General features: G+C 46.6%; 1 protein-coding gene across 3 annotated transcripts in view; it reads left to right on the top strand.

The window, feature by feature from the left end:
• LRRTM4 (leucine rich repeat transmembrane neuronal 4) overlaps positions 1–17,573 on the top strand; it is a 142,882-nt gene that overhangs the window by 5,609 nt on the left and 119,700 nt on the right. The gene's annotated exons all lie outside the window — the stretch shown is intronic.

The raw sequence follows: 17,573 nt of genomic DNA, 5'->3' as shown, positions 1-17,573 counted from the left end.
TGACTCAGCAACACGGGAAACACAATCGGGAAAAGCTCTCAGCACTTCTCTTCTGCTGTCCAGCTTTGCAAGGAAATTCCAAATTGCTTTGTTGCTCTCCTGCCAATGACTCCACTGCTGTGGATGGGTTTGCTTGGAATGCTGCTGCTTTTTTAGGGCTGGCAAAGGAGGATTTGCACAATTCCACTGCAGTCCTGGTCGCTTAATCCTGCTTGTGACGTGGCTCCAGGTGGACTTTGCTTCCCTGGTTGTGGATGTTCTACCTGGGAGTGTTTCATGTGCCTGTTGGAGTTTATTCCCACCCCTTTGTGCAGGTCGGGGATGGCTGTGGGAATTGTGAGCCCTGGCTTTGGCACCTGGGTGCTGTGGGAGGTGTGGTGAAGATGAGCAGAGTGGGATCTGCAGCTCTGGGATCTGGGTTGTCCAAAACCCAATGTTTTCATTCTCTGACAATGGGCACCTGTGAGAGGTTTCATATTTGGCACCTGAAGTCCTCAGATGGTTTTGAACTGTGGGGTTTAAGGGGAAGGAAGGAAAATGCAGTGATTTGGGGTTGCTTTCTCTGGAGCAGTGTTGTCTAAAGAACAGAAAACCGCTTGCGACGTCCCTGTCATTGCTCCAGGAAAATGCAGAATGAAGGTGTGTGGTTTGGTTTGTTCACTGTTACCAGCACAAGTGGAAAACGAGTGATGTTCAAGTTATTTAGAATTTCCCCTGGCTGTCACAAAGAGCATTAATCTGGCCTGGAAAGCTCTGTCCCCTTCACGCTCAGGTTTAAAACCCCTGAAGTTTCATGAGCTTGGCTAAAATGTTGTTTAATTGACTCCATGGTGGGAAACACAGACGAATGTGCACGTGATGGCTGAGGATCCAGGGAATGCCACCACCATCCTGAATGCATTTTGGGTCACAGCAGATGGGCGTGATGTTTGGGAGACTGGAATTTGGGTAATTCGGATTACAGCAGGTAATGAAAGCGATGAATGTGATGAATGTGCACATGATGGCTGAGGATCCAGGGAATGCCACCACCATCCCTAATGCATTCTGGGTCACAGAAGATGGGCATGGTGTTTGGGAGACTGGAATTTGGATAATTCGGATTACAGCAGGCAATTACAAGGTTCAAGAGCCCTCCAGGTGCAGAAACACGGGGTCAGCCTGGTGTAATTCCCCCAGGTGGCTGTGGTTGTCACACACAGCATTAAACACCAGGGGACCCCAGCTCACCTGGCTTCCAGGTGCTGTGGCAGCACCAGAACGGTTTCATTTGGATTAAATTAAACTGACGACAACTTTGCAGGACTGAGGGGGGAGTTTGTGGTGCCCTGGGCGTAAATCAGACTGTGCAGGACACCCCAGAGCTGTGTTTGTGTTCGTGTCCTTATTGGACATCCAGTGGCTCTTTGCACACTGTTAGAGACTAATAAAATATAGAGAATAATAAAGACTTCAGGAGGTGGAAAGCAGATCATTGAAGGCACATGTAGCAACCCAAAGCCCCCACTGAAATCCTGTCTTCAGCTTGGATTTGACATTCTGCGTCTCCATAGCTACAAGGTTCCACTTGTAAAAGGAGAGATATTCATTGTACAGCACTTAAAAATGGCAAAAAAATCCCTTGTAGAGTCTTCAGCAGTGGAAAGGGGTTTGTGTTTGGTGAAAAAAAATAGGAAATGGAACCTCTCTTTATTTCCTAATTTACCCATACTTGTGGAAGACTATTATTTTGTGCAGGTGTGATGCAGCTCAGGCCTATCCTTCCCCAGGGCTGCCTGGCTCATTCCCTGTGCTCAGCCTTGGGTTTCTCCCAGAAATAGAAGGCCTCAGAGGGGAGAGGAGTGCCTGGATACCTGTGTGAGGGCAGGCAGGACTCGTTGATTGATTTTACTTCTTTTAGCAGTTGATTGATTTTACTTATTTTAGCACTATTTTCCAAAGCATTGTCTGCTTTCGTGTCCTCACCCTCCACGCCTGGGGGCAGCTGAGGGGCCAGAAATGGCGTGGTTTTGGGAAAGGTGATGGATCAGTCCCATTTGAACTGGGAAAGGGAAGGGGTGTCTGATCAGACACTGCTCTGGGTGGTGGGGTGGGGTTTGGGGTCAGGTCAGCAGAGCTGGAACCTTCACAGGGATCATTTAGGGGTGTGGAAGCATCCAGCTCATCTCCTCCATAAACCACTGATTTTCCATGGCAGAACTGGCATGGGAATAACGTACTGAGGTATTTCCACAGCTCTTTTCTGCACAGCAGCTCCAGGGATGGTGCTGCTTTAAATTTCTCTGAGGTCTGGAGCATCCAGCAGAGGCCCACAGGTGAGAGCTGCCCTGCAGCTGCGCTCTGTGGGGCTGCTTTTCCCAGTCCCTGCTCCAGGAATGATTCCCTGTGCTGGGGGACAGAGCCAAAGGCAGGCTGGCTGCAGGCAGGAGTGACTTTGGCAGCAGTGGGATTATAATCACTGACACCTGGCCTGGGCTCGTCTCTTCAGTCTCTCGGCAGGGCTTGCCAAAATAACTGGATGCTCCCAATTTGGGCTCTGGCCATCCAGTTAGCAGAGTGCTGCTCCCTCAGCCTGGGATTTGCTCTCTGCATCTCCCTCCCTCTCACTTTCCCATTTATTTGTACATTTGCTGGAGATCTGGAAGCTGTAAAAAGGGATTTCATGAAGCCAGCGATGGTATTCTCTCCTTCATGCATATCACACTCACAGAATAGCTGAGAATGGCTCGCTGGGAAGGTGTTGTGGGGAGAAGGAAAATGTTTCTGGCTCCTGGAAGGTCATTGCTGTCCCCTTTGCCAGGCTGGCAGGGACAAAACAAACAACAGGCAGACAGGTGAACAGCTTTTCTGTGTGAACTGAGCGCTGTGAGGTCGCTTTTTACACCTCTCCTTCTCCATGTCTGGCCGTACCCCGTGGATAAACAGCCACCTGCTCACACACAGGGACAGCTCTGCTGTGCTTCCACAGCAGTGACAACAGGGCTGGGTGTCGCTTGTGTTCACACCTTTTAAATCAGACACACGACATCACCTTCAGCTGGAATTCTGCTCCTTCCCCTCTCTCCACTGGGAGGAATTGCATTGATAAAGGAATTGAACATATGCAGGCTTGGTGGGCTGCTGCAGACCGTCTTCTGAGCCTAATTTAAGGGAAATGTTGACATGCTGCTTTTATCATTTATTTATTATTTATTATTAATATTATATTTGTTATTTATTATTAAACATCATGGTGCTGCTTGGAACAAGAGGATAAACCGGAATAGTTTCCATCTCCAGAGAGGGTTTAGGGTGAGGTTCCAGTTCTCTGGCTCAGCATTAAAAGGGGTGCCCTGGGGGCTCAGCCTGAGCTCAGGGGGTTTTGGGACCTCATGGGAGAAATCCCCCAAGGACTGCCTGAATTTTACATTTTTAAAAATTCTTTTAAGAGCAGTGGTTGCGTTTCCTTTGGTCATCAGAGGGGTTTGAGAGGAATGCTGAGCAGGGACCCCATGGCTGAGGTGTGAGCTCACCAGAGCTGGGGGGAATGGAAAGGGAGTGATCCCACGGGATTGCAAAGAGGTCACCAGGGAGGTGAGGAGTGAGGAGAGGGGAGAAGGAACTCCTCATTAACCCTCTGTGCTGACTGCAGGGCCAAAGCACTGGGGTTTCTTGTGGGACGCAGGAGGATGAGCACTGTTAACCGAACTGTTCTGCTCCTTTCTGTGCTGTGGCTCCTTCTCCCCTCTCTTCTTCAGCCCTCTGTGACTCTGGAACCCAAATTTGTGCTGGGCTGTGAACTGAGGGTGAATCAGCCCCAGGGAAGCGTCCCAAGCCCTGGGTTTGTGTGGGGGGAGTCAGGAAAGGGGAAGGGGACAGTGCTGCTCCTCGGAGCTCTGCCCATGCTCAGAAGGGGCTCAGAGAGGGCACGTTTTAGAAATCCTTGAATCATAAAAAGGTTTGGATGAAAGCAGCCTTTAAGGTCACCCAGTGCCACCCCCTGCCATGGGTGGGGAAGGGACACCTTCCACAAGCCCTTCCAACCTGGCCTTGGACATTCCAGAGATGGGGCAGTTTTCGCCACTCTGAGCCTTTAAGGTCACCCAGTGCCACCCCCTGCCATGGGCAGGGACACCTTCCACAAGCCCTGTCCAACCTGGCTTGGACATTCCAGAGATGGGGCAGTTTTCGCCACTCTGAGCCTTTATTTGCCCTTGGCATTGCAAATATAACCCCAGTCTGAGGGGAGGTGTGCTGGAGAGGCACCAGCGATGCAGCAAGAAATGCACAGGGGCAAAATTTCCCTGGGCTCAGCACTTGTCAAGTGTGAGAGTTCCCAAAGATGTTCCCAAAATTGACTGGCCGTGTTTCCGGCGGAGCTGAGCCAGCTGTGCCTCCTGCAGCAATTGAGGGCTGCAAATTTGGAAAGGAAATGCAGGAGGATGTGGAACACTTGTGAAACTCTTACTCGGTGCTTCCTCTGGTGCCTGGCTGAGAGAGGAGCTCATCAGGAATTTGGGCTTGGGATACAGGTGCTGCTGAGACCTTGGAAGTGGTGGGATAATGCCGAGCTCAGAGGCAAAGGAAGGAGCTGAACCCACCTCTCCCAAATTCTCCTGAGCTTGGCAACTTCCCTGAGCAGAGTCCAGGCATTGCATTTGCTCCATTAGGTCTGGCCCTGAGGCTGACAGCTCATTAACAGAGCTCTGTAATGGCACTGCGGATTCCCAACCGCAGGCACAATGTCCAGCTGGGATCATCCTCCCTCTGCTTCCTCTTCACCTTTTTTCCCACTTCCCCAAATGTTGCCGCTTTCCAGAGCCCTCGTGGTTTAAGTTATGCCCGGGGAGGGTGCTCCAGTGGAGAGGCTGCTGCACTGAGGAGCTTTGTACAAGAGAGGAGGACACTTGTGATTATTCCTGTTATATTCCTTGGGAGGGGTGGAATGTTCTGAGACCCCCGTCGTAGGGAGGAATGATGGATCTGACTCCATGTTCTCAGAAGGCTCATTTATTATTTTATTAGCTATATTATATTAAAGAATGCTTCACTAAAACTATACTAAAGAGTAGAGAAAGGATAAGACAGAAGGCTAAAAGATAATAATGAAAACTCGTGACTCTTTCCAGAGCCTCGAGACAGCTTGGCCCTGATTGGCCAAAGAGTGAAAACAATTCACATGAAACCAAGGAAACAATCACCTGTGGGTAAACAATCCCCAACCACATTCCACAGCAGCAAAACACAGCAGAAGCAAATGAGATAATTCTTGTTTTCCTTTTTCTCTGAGGCTTCTCAGCTCCCCAGGAGAGAAATCCTGGGCAAAGGGATTTTTCGGAAAATGTGACGGTGACAGTGAGGGATTCCTGCACTCCTGGACTTGTGACAGGTGCCCTTTCCCCTCTCCATCTCCCTTTTCCTTGCTCTCCCCCCTTCCCCTGTGTTTCCCTGCCCTCTGTGATGTGCTGCCAGCGTTCCAAGGAGGAGAAAGGAATAGATTTTATTCCTGGGGCTCACACCAGCAGGGACAACACTCACAGAATTAGAGAAGGACCTGTTTGGCACTGAGTGCAAGGTGTCCATGGAAAGGTCAGGCTCACTCTCCATGTCTTGCACTCTCATCCACCCAAACCTCATTTTTCCAGGTTTTTCCAAAGCACCGAGGGTGTCTTTGATGAAGAGACTTGAGCTGTGTGGCTTTGCTCATTTTCAGTCAGTCCTCATTAAAAATCTGCTTCTCCTTCTGTGGGATGGCCTCTGAAAGCCCTGCTGATTCCTCACGGCTCTCATCCTTCACTGCCACGGCCATTTGGATTATCTTTGGGCCATGATGGATGCTTTAAAAGGAACCAACAAGGCCATCAAACTCCTGCCCCGGCTCAACCAGCATTTGTTAATGTTCTAAATCATCCTGGGCCTGAAATGTGCTGCTTCTTAAATTTAGAACGATGTGATTGCCTAAAGCCTCTCCATGTGTTAATTAAATCATCATAATTGTGGTTTCTGGAGACTGACAGGTTATAAATAGTTTTCCTTCTCCCCCTCGTGCAATAATTGGTGGGAATGACGGGCAAACCAGCCATTGTTTAACTGCGCCTCTGACACTGCTCTTCCCATTCCAACCCCATTTCTCTGACGGGACTTGATTGTCCTGAAATAATCAGCAGTGTCATCCTCAAAGGCTGCTTAATTGCCAGGCACTTCTCACATTACAGGACAAGGAGAGAAGTGCTTTTCATCATTATCCCGTTAATTGAGCTGGACGGGAGGCCAGGAGCTCCGAGGTCAGGGCAGAGGTTCCATGTACACGCTGGTGACAGGACACTCCGAATAAACACTGACATATTTGAGTCATCGTTTCACCCCCATCCATCCTGCCTCGTCCCAGATTTTCTGGAAACAGAAGCCTTGGTGTTCTGAACATCATTTTCCTCTGCTACCATGGAATGGTTTGGGTGGGAAGGGACCTTAAAGCCCATCCAGTGCCACCCCTGCCATGGCAGGGACACCTCCCACCATCCCAGGCTGCTCCAGCCTGGCCTTGGGCGCTTCCAGGGATCCAGGGGCAGCCACGGCTGCTCTGGGAATTCCATCCCAGCCCCTCCCCACCCTCCTAGGGAGGAATTTCTTTCTGATGTCCCATCAATGAGCCCTCCAGTTCAAAGCCATTGAAGGCAGTTTAAAGCACCTGGCCAGGTCCAGCTTTGCTGTGCAGTCCCTGGAAAAAGGCGGAACAACCTGGTGGGATCACACCTGGTCTGGAAACAAATTCCAGTTACACTTCAGAGGGTGGAAAAGAAAACGCTACAAGCACTGAGGCTGACCAAGACCTCGTACTCATCTCCCTGCTCCCCTTCTGATCTTGCCCAGCTTCAGAGCAGCCCTGTCTGGAGCGTGTGGGAATGAGGCAGGAAGGATGGGAATGGCAACACCCTCTGGCTAGCATTATGCACCATCCCACTGGGCAATTAGGCTCTGCTCCCCTTTAATGTGGGTCTGCAGCTGTTTACAGCTCTAATTTGCACCAGAACCTCAGGCTAGAGCTTGGCCTGCTGCTCTGGATCCTCCTTCCTCTTCCAATTATCCAAGGAAACCACACCAGCTCCTTGAGCTCTGGAGTGCTGGGACGTGTCCTGCTGATTGGCACGATCCAGCCCTCTGCAAAATTCAAGGATGTACACAAAAGTGGAATCAAAAAGACTGGAAATTGGACTTGCTCTTCAGCTTTCTTAGAGCAAAAGAAGGAACCCTTTGTGAGCCCGTGACATCTCCACGTTTCTCTCCGTGGAACACTGACCATCATCTTGAGGGGATAGCATTAAAAGTAAGGGTGTTTTTTCATGCTATGAAATGCCACTTAAGGTCAAGTAGCATTTGAATACCATTTAAAGTGATGAAATTGAATTGCTTTGTTTAGAAAAACTCTCTAAAATCATCGAGTCCACTGCCAAGGCCACCACTGATCACGTCCTCAAGTGCCACATCCACACAGATCTTAAATCCCACCGGGGATGCAGGCACCGCCACTGCTCAATGCCTGAAAACCCTTCAGGGGAAGAAAATCTCCCCCATAATCCAACCTCACCCTCCCTTGGTGCAACTTGAGGCCGTTCCCTTGTGCTGGGGAAAGTTCCTCCATGGGAAACTCGACCCTTCTTTCCAAGCCTGGAGCATGTCCCTCCTTGCTGTGCATTTGTCCAGCAGGAGGATCCCGGATGAGGCTGCAGGACTTGGGAGCAGCTGCAAACTCTGCTGTAAATTGTTGTGAGCAGGCAAAGATCTCTTCCTCACAAACTGTTGCGCTTCAAAAGGAGGAAAGCAAAGCAAGGTCGTGATGACTTTCATTAGAACCTGAGCACTGAAACTAGTCCTTGAACCTTTGAAAATCCCTCCTGTCTCTGTGTCCCTGCCCTCCCCTCCACTTACTGGGGTGCCCTGCCTTTCTCTGCTGCCTCTGTGGGGGCTCTGGAGCAGGGCTGGGGTTTGGCTGCTGCTGCTGCAGCATGAAAGGAAAAAGCATTGTCTGGAGCCTCCAGGGCCTCCAGCTGTGCCTGTTTTGTTCCTGCCATAAAAGCCAGTCTGAAGAGCTCTGCTTTGTCTTGGGGAGGCATTAACACAAGGCTGTTTAGTGCTTTTAAACCTCTATCCGATATTCAGATGCAAGAGAGGCTGACTTACAGCCACTCAGGTGCTGCCTCGTCCCCGGAGTGAAATCCAACGATTTCAATGGAAATTTCGCAGCCATTTCTTCCCCCAGAGTTATAATTTTCTTCCTCCGAGCCTCTAAATCACACGTTGGGCTGCTGGCTTTAAAAGCCACATCAATGTCACTTGTGAAGGCAAATGAAGGCAGAGCTTGGTTTCTCTGCAGTGGGAACACAAATTGTACAAATCAGGGAAGGAAGGAGCCCACTGGCGATTTTGAATTATGAGAAATTTTTATTTGAAAACAAAATCTATGGGTATTTTCTTTGGCGCCATTGCTTTGTTGAATATATTAAAGGTCCCAGTGTGTATAAATTCCTCAACAATCTGAGGAATTGATTAACCTCTCTCTATTTATGATTAGCTCCCAAATTTAATCTATTAATTTTCGAGAGTGAGGTCTGGACACTGTTGTTTTGCTGCAAAAGGTGAGTGACTGGAATTAATGTTACCTCAATGAGTTTTCCATGGAGGAAAAGCAAGGAAAAGTAGGGGGAAATTTCCTATTTCCCTGATATTTTGCCATCAGTCTCATAAATGTCTTGGTGTAGAGAAGGTGTCCCTGCCCGTGGCAGGGCAACGGCACTGGATGGGCTCTAAAGTCCTTCCCAACCCAAACCATTCCAGGATTTTCTGAGTCTACATCAAAAATGGGAGTGGGGCAGGGGCACTTCCCCACCTGCTTTGTCACCTTGTCCCTCAAGGGCCACCCAACCTGACAAATGTTCCTGTTTCCACCACCAGTATTTCTGTGCAGTGAAAGGCGCCTCCGGAGAGTCACTCGAGGACTCACAGAGCAAACTCCACTTCCCTGATAATTTGTTCCAAAGGTTAATAACCTCCACAGCACGAAAGAATTGTCCAGCTGCTAAAATCATTCCTTTCTCCAGCGTGGCATTAAGCTGATCTGGGAGGAGGGCGAATCTGGGGTTTAATTTGTGGCTCAGGAGAGCTCAGTGTGTGCTCCCCAGCCCCGTGGCCACAAACCCACGGGGAGATTTGCAGACGGAAACAGCCCCTTCCTGCCCCTCAAGGAAATCCCATTGTCATGGAATCATTCCGGGAAAGTTGACATTTATCCCTGCTGCTGATAAGAAATTCCCAGTTTGGCGCTGCTTCCAGGGCTGGGGTTTTGGTGAGGTTGGGTTGTGGCATCATGGGGTGATTTTGCTTGGAAGGATCATCCCATTCCCCCCTCCTGCCATGGGCAGGGCTCTCTGTCCCTCCCTGCAGGAGGAAAACCAGCACAAACTCAGGGTGCCACCTGTCCTTCGCGTTCCCCGTGGGGTTTCTTTCACTTTGAGCGCATAAATAAACACATTTCTCCTCTGGCTGGGTCCCTTGGCAGGGGGCTGAGCTGGAACGAGGTGAATTTCATGCAGGGGGAGCACAGACATGGAATTCTGATTTGTTTCTGCATGGAATTCTGGCTGGCCTCATCTCTGAGCTCTCACTGGTGCTGCTGGTGGGTCTCTTGTTGCACGAGAGGAATGAAGCAAAGAACATTTTTTGGTCAACAGAGAAAACTCCTTCTGTTTATTCTGCCTGTTTTATTTTTTTTTTGCTGTAAAATGCTGAGGCAGATTGCAGCTGGAATAAACCATCTGCTGCCTGTCACAGCTCCTGGATATCCCACACGTGGGGAAATTGCTTATTGATCCAGCCAAGTGTGAACAAGTAGGGAAACCATGGAAATATTTGCGTGTCCAATGGATACTCTCAGGGCTGATGTGCTGCACTCGAGTCCTGCCTGGAGGGCATCAGCTTCCAGGAAAAAAAAAAAATCATTTGGATGGGAAATATATTAGTTATAATATAGAATATATAAAATATAGTGCAAAATATGAATTATAAATATAAATATAAAATATAAAATATAAAAATATAAAATATAAAATATAAAATATATAACATTTAATTATTGGATAATATATAATATTAATTTATACAATAAATTAATATAAGTTAATAAAATATGTTCTTATTTAATATTATTATAACATTATTATTTAATATATTAATATAGTCTATATAATATAGTATCATAATATAATATAATATATATTATATAATACTATAATAGAGAATATATTAGTTATAATATAAGATATAAGATATAAGATATAAGATATAAGATATATGATATATGATATATAATATATAATATATAATATGTATTGTATAAAATAGAATATATTATATATATTGCAGAATATATTATATATATTGTAGAATATATTATATATATTGTAGAATATATAATATGCAATATTTAATATAATATAATATGAAATATAATATATATTATATATAGATAATATAATATATAGTTATTTGGATAGGAAATACATAGCTTTAATGATAAAATACTTGGAAAAGACAGGTAGTGTGCTTAAAAACAGGATCATGGGCATTGCAGTGCCTTTCTGTGCTCTGTGTGGTGGCTCCTGCACAAACTGGAAGTTCTTGACATCAGCTGAACCCCGCAGAGATCCCCGGTGTTCTGTGTCCTGTACATTTATTGAACCAGTCATTTGCACATCCAGCGCGTTCATCTGAACCGATTTGACGCCTGGAATCGCTGCTGGAATGGGGTCCAGGACAGCCTGAAAATCGGTGTTTTCCTGCAGGGATGCCGGTCTGGAAATGAGCTGCTCCCCTGGGGGTGAAAGCTGGCAATTCCAGCAGCTTTGGGGAGCCAAAGATGGAGCACGGATTGGGAGAGCGCTTCAAGCAGAGAATAAAAAACATGCAGAGTTGTAAAAGTCACAGGTAGCAGAGAACCTGTGGAATTCCTGAGGGAATCTCGTCACTTGGGCTGGGCACTTGGAGCTGGTTCTACATTTAGGCCTAGACTGAGCTGCCCTCACAGATATTCATGCTGCATTCCCCAGTATTTGTTATTTTAGGAGCTCTCTCCTCTCCGTGTCACCATCCTGAAAGAGACAAGGCAGGAGCTCTCCCTTCCACACAGCAAAAAAATGGAATTTTGTCCTGGATTTCCAATGCTGTGAATCACTGCTGCTGGGATTGCTCATACATCAATATATTTCTATATTTTAACCGAGTTTGCAAATAAAAAATTGCCAAGTGAGGAGCAGGATCATCATTTGTTTGGCTGAGGCACAGACTCACTGCAGCAGGGAGGAATTGTCCAAGTGTCCTCCTGCATTTTCCCACCAGCATTTCTGGGAGAACAGAGATTCTCCCACCTCTGCTCAATCTTCCTTTTATTTTTTCCTTATTTATGAGCTTATTTTGCATTATTCCCCTTTTCCTACAGAGTTCAGTTGTCACTGTCAGTGCCTGGGGGATGTTTTCCTGGCTGAATTTGGGATGGGTGATCCAGGGTGAAGCTCCTGTTGGAGAATCCTCCTTGGAGGTGCTCTGGACTTGCCCAGTTTCACTCTGGCAGGGGTGTGGGCTGAGCTGGCTCTGGCACAGAGAAATCTCCCTGTTTGTGTGGGACTCCACAGTGATTTTGCTTCTGAGATGATAAGTAATTAAACAGCTAATTAATTTTGTGTTATAGTCTCTGGTAGGGATTACTGAGCCTTGCTGGATGCGTGTGGGGAAGAAGGGGAGGCAAGTTTTGAGTGAAATAATTCAGGATTTTTGGGGGGGTGTTCTGTTCAGGTCTCTGCTCTCCCTGTGCAATCCCTGCCCTCGCCATCCCCACTCCCAGCTGGGCTGGCAGCTCCGCTTTTTTCCCAAATTTTGGGCTTTTTTGAGAGAAATGGGGAGCGCAAGGCCTTGTGCTTCACCCCCTGCAAACAGGGCTGCTTGACAAGAGGGATTACAGCAATAAATGGATTTATAGATGAATTTCTGTGTTGTGCTCTCCAGATCCCTGATTTTTACAGCTGGGATCTGCTCACAAATGGACCTGAGTGATGCAAAGGGATTGGCCAAGGTAAAAGAGCAGTTTTGACTCTGAAGTTCATCCTGGTGGCTGTGACCTGCTGCTGAATAGAAATTAACTTACAAATTAATTATTTTAAATAAATAAATGAATTTATTCTTACATGGAACAGCCTGGATTGCAAAGGACTTCAGAGACCATCCAGCTCCAGCCCAGGGACAGCTCCCACCAGAGCAGGGTGCTCAAAACCCCACCTGAACCCGACCTTTTGTGGGGTTGAGGCTGTTCCCTCATGGGACAGAGCAAAGGCTTCTCTCACTTCCACACACATTTAACAAACCCACCCTGGGAGGCGTTTGTGGAGTCCCAGAAGACCCCAGATGCAGGAGATTGCAGTGGGAAATATTTGGTTTTGATCTCCACGCTGCGTTGGAGGTAGGGATGTTCATCCCGGCATGTGCCAGCAGCGATGGGTGGACGCAGATGAACTGCGGGGACCTGGGTGATTGCACCCTGGGATGAATCTGCTTCTGGCTTCACAACCACAGGCCAACCCCTTCAAAAACCACCCCGGGGGCTTTAAACAGACCATTATGTGTCAAATGCATGGAATGTGTCTTTATTAATGCACGGAGAGCTCCTCGTGTGCGGCAAAGCCCCTGTGAGATGCAGAGCCCTGGATGCTCCTGGAGAGGTTCCAGAGGCAGAAGCCTCCCAGGTTTGCCCTTTGCAGAGGAGCCTCACAAGGATTTTCTGTGGATTTTGCACAGAAAAAGGACGTGCTCTTTCATGGATCATTTACCTGCAGCCCAGAACTATTAAAAAATGCAAATATTGGAAGTTCTAAAAGCAACCCGGACGGGTTGTGATGAATGTCCTCATGAAAAATAATCCTCCTTTCTTTTGGCATGGATGGGTTTGGGGGCATTAATGTCCTTTGGGCTGCTGACAGCTCCAAATCCCAGCACTGCCTTCCACAGAATCACAGAATCTCAGGGTTGGAAGGGACCTTTGAGATCAGTGAGTTCAAATAAAGAAGATAGAGTCACTCAGAAGATGTCAAAAAAACTGTTTGGTTCCACAAGTGCTAAAGCTGGCTCACAGCAGAACTCAAGTTAGCTAGAAACCCTCGAAAAACGTGCTTTAAAATTTCAGTGGTCTCTTTTCTAGCCTCTGCTTTTCTTTAAAATAACTTTCACTGCAGATATGGTGTGCTCAGGTTTAATTATTTGAATTGTGTTCCCAGTGGGGGTGAGGGGACAGGGACAGCTGCCAGCAGTGTCCCCTCCTGCCTTCCCAGCCGAGGGACACCCAGCCAGGCTCTGGGTCACCTCTGGAACCTTCGAGTGGAGATGAAATTCACAAAAAGCCCTTCTTAATTGGGCTCAGAATGCTCTTCCTGAGCCTCAGGAGCAGACACTGAAGCTTTGAATGTCAGCATTTGGGGGGCTTTGGTTTACTGAAGCTTTGAACATTTTGGGGGGTTTTGGTTTACTGAAGATTTGAACATTTTGGGGGGCTTTGGTTTACTGAAGCTTTGAATATTTGGGGGCTTTGGTTTACTGAAGATTTGAACATTTTGGGGGGCTTTGGTTTACTGAAGCTTTGAATTTTTGGGGGCTTTAGTTTACTGAAGCTTTGAATTTTTGGGGGGCTTTGGTTTACTGAAGATTTGAATTTTTGGGGGCTTTGGTTTACTGAAGCTTTGAATATTTGGGGGCTTTGGTTTACTAAAGATTTGAACATTTTGGGGGGTTTTGGTTTACTGAAGATTTGAACATTTTGTGGGCTTTGGTTTACTGAAGATTTGAACATTTTGGGGGGCTTTGGTTTACTGAAGATTTGAACATTTTGTGGGCTTTGGGATTTTTTTTTCCTTCCTTTCTGCAGCAGTGAAGCACAAAGTTGATCAGGTTTGGGCAAGCACAGCTCTACCCAATGGCTTTTGGCTCTTCTGGGCTAACTAATGTTGATGTGAGGCACCTGCACGGCTTCAGGACTTTATTATCTGCTGCTCAGAGGTGCTGAGCAACTCATTCTGATTCAAACTCTGATTTTCTGTCAAATCAAGAACCTGACTGTTATAGATGTGTCAAAATTCATAGGCAGATAAAACGTTATCGTGTTATAAATATATCAAATGTAGTGTTATTATAAATATAGAATTATAATAAATATAATAAATATAATAAGTATAATAAATATAATAAATATAATAAATAAATATACTAAACGTAGCTCTGTTATAGATGTGTCAAAATTCATAGGCAGATAAAACATTATCATGTTATAAATATATCAAATGTTGTGTTATGATAAATATAGAATTATAATAAATATAATAAATATAATAAATATAATAAATATAATAAATATAATAAATATGATAAATAAATATACTAAACGTAGCTCTGTTATAAGGATATTAAAGGTTTATAGCTACACTGACCTAACACTACTGATCTTCCCTGGTAAACTTCAGCTGCTGCCACCTGAGTGCACCAGCCCTGCCTCTGTTTCAGAGCAGGATCTTCCAAAGTGGCAATAATTCCAATAATTCCCCTGCTTTTAATCTGCTCGGCAGCCAGGAGCTCGCTGTGCTTCCTCCCAGGCCCTCATTCGTGAGTTTTCCTCCCTGATGAGATCAGCAGGTTGCGCGTTCAGTGGATCCGAGAGGGTGCAGGTGATCCTGCTCCGAGTTACGGTGAAAAGAATTTCAACCTGAAGGCTCTGCTTAGTTAATGATAATGCCTGAGCACATTACATCTTCCAGGAGCTGTACAAACATTAACTAATTAGTACCCCCAACTAATTCATAGCAGGCTGGCACGGGCTGTAATTATGCATTGCTATCAGAGCTGGAGCAATTATTCATTGAGAACAATTCACCCCACACATTTTGCTTTTTTTTACCCCCCCCTTTCCTGTCGTGAATCTGTTTGCAAAATATTCCCAGGTGTGGCTGTAGCTGCTCCCACCTCAGCCCCAGTGGGAGTAAAAGGTGTCCTTGGGATTCCGTGCCCTCAGTTCCTCCTTTTGTTCCATCCCAGAACCTCTGAATGGGTCGGGAGGAATCTTAAAAATCACCCAGTTCCAACCCCCAGTGCTGGTTCGGGGCTCTTGTTTGTTTTGGGACTTTGGGATTACTTATTTTGGGATTTTTTTGTCTCATTTTCTCCAGGCTCAGGTGAGCCAGGCCCCCAGAGCATCCCCTTTACAACCCTGAGCGGGAATTCATGAGGGCTTTTCCAACCTCAGTAATCCTATGAAATTTAGGGGGGCTTTGGGGGGGCCTAAATAGCCCTGGGGGGCTTTGTCTGCCCTGAATGTTACCAAGGGAAGGGGCAAAGTGGTGGGAAGGGAAATGGATGCAGGAAAAAGGCATAAAAAATCCAAATCCCATGATGGAGTAAATCCATTCCGGGTGGTTGTTTGGAGTTGAATGTAATGAAAACCTGTATATATCTCTGTATGTAATACAGCTATCTATAGAGAGAGATATTTATCTATAAATATATTCATATCAGGAGGAAAGTGCAGTCTGTCACTGCTTCTTCTGCAAATGTCTCTGTAGTCAGATTTGCTGTTTAATTGTTGCTGCTTTCCCAGCACTTTTGGGAGCATGAGGGAGACTGGAAATGTTTAATCTTGGAACAGACACGACTGAGATGAGGCATGATTAAAGAATTCTCAATAATGGCTGATTTCAATGAGAGTTATTTGGAGCTCCTCTCTGTCTTGCTGCTCAGAAATTAGGAGATAGTGAAACTGAAAGATGGGAAGCAAAAAGAAAAAATTGGGCAAAAATACTTTTTTTCATTGGGAGAAATAAATCTGGGGGAGTCACAGTCACGAGATGTCCACGGGCTGAGATTTCCTGGCTTTAAACAGGAAAGGAACACCTGAAAATGGACTGGGTGAAGCTTTCAAGATATGTAAAGATGTTTTAGAAAACATGTCGAGATATTTTATGGGATATGTGCAGGTATTTTATGAAATGTCTGCACATATTCAAAGAACTATTCCCAGCTTGCAGTGGACACCTCCCTGCCCATGGCAGGAGTTGGAATGAGAGGGTCCGAAAAGTTCTTTCCCCCTCAAAACCACTCCATGAAATGATTTATGATATAAAATTTCCTTCTCAGAGTTTAAGCCAGCCTCAGATCATGAGGAAAAAGATGATTCTCTCATCTGGGAAATTATTTTTACTCCTCTCGCTGTCTCTTTTGGCTGCTCTGCCCACACCGGTCTGAGGGAGCTGAAAGTGCCCGGATCTGAAATGTTCCTTTGGGTGAAACGAGGCTCTCCCTTCACAGAAAACACCCCTAGAAGTGCCTTCCTTCTGGAACTCCTCTCCTGTCTGCCATATTCACACTTTTTGTTAACAGTTGCTCGGATTTTGGTCTGCTGCTCTAAAAATTCCCCCCCCACCGACGTCTCCTGGATGGAGCAGAAGGCTGAGGAGGGGAAGAGCTGCAAGGAAGTCTCTCCTTCCTTCCCTGCCTCCCTCCCCTGGCATTTTTGCTCCTCTCTTTTAAAGAAGAGGAGGTGAAAACACAAATATGGGCTAAATGCAGCCTGTTAGTCTGGGAAAGCTCTGGGATCACTGTGGTGGGCACAGCATCCTCCAGGTAACCACAGCAACCAGGGGGGGTCGTGTTCTTTGCACGGAGGATTCAGAAAATGCCATTTTTTTTTTTTGGTCACAAGTGGGGAATTTATAAATACCTGCCTGGAATGTGCTTCCCAGAACTGGTCCTTGTAGTGGTTTTAATTGTGTTCCAGTCAAAAAAAAAAAAAAAAAAAAGAGCTGTTCAAAGGTTTTACTGAGGAAATAAAAGAAGACCACTCGTGTCTCAGGTAGGAATGTGTCTGATCTGACTGCAGGATCTGTGTTCAGCCCATCCAGGTGGGCTTGGCTGGCTGATCATCAAAGAAGTTCCAAGAAAAAAAAAGGCATTAATGAATGAATCCTGAAAGTGGCTCTTGTGCACTTCCAGGATGAATTAAAGCAGGTCTGGTGGGTGATGCTGGGGCAGAAGTGCAGTGCCTGGGTACTTTCCTTCCCCAAGCCTAAGGAACAACATCAGCAATCCCCTGCCCATGACTGGAGCAGGATGAGCTTTAAGGGGCTGGAGCTGGATGAGCTTTAAGGCCCCTTCCAACCCAAACCATCCCAGGATTTTGTGATTCTTGGATCCTAATCCCATCATTCAGAGCCAGGGCATCTTTTGGCCAATTTCTCTGGGGGTTGGGGGTGGAAGATTTGCTGTTTGGTGGCCCAAAGAGTGAGATTCGACTGAAAAACTGAACATTGAGACAGAGAAATGGGCCCACGGGCCTTTGGGGGATGTTGAGGGAGCCATGGGTGGGGATGGAGTGTCCTGCTGTGAGGGGACTGGGGTTCACTCAGGGAGATTCCCCAGAGGCTCCCGGTGGGCTGGGGCTGGTCCTGCCCAGGGGCTGAGGCTGCTGCTCTTGATGCCTGAGGATTTGAGCTTTTCTATTTCCATATATTTGAAATCCT

The sequence above is a fragment of the Motacilla alba genome, chromosome 22 (assembly GCF_015832195.1).
Source record: "Motacilla alba alba isolate MOTALB_02 chromosome 22, Motacilla_alba_V1.0_pri, whole genome shotgun sequence".
Classification (NCBI taxonomy): Eukaryota; Metazoa; Chordata; class Aves; order Passeriformes; family Motacillidae; genus Motacilla; species Motacilla alba.
The sequence above is the reverse complement of the archived record's forward strand: the minus strand, read 5'-3'. Positions and strand labels throughout refer to the sequence as shown.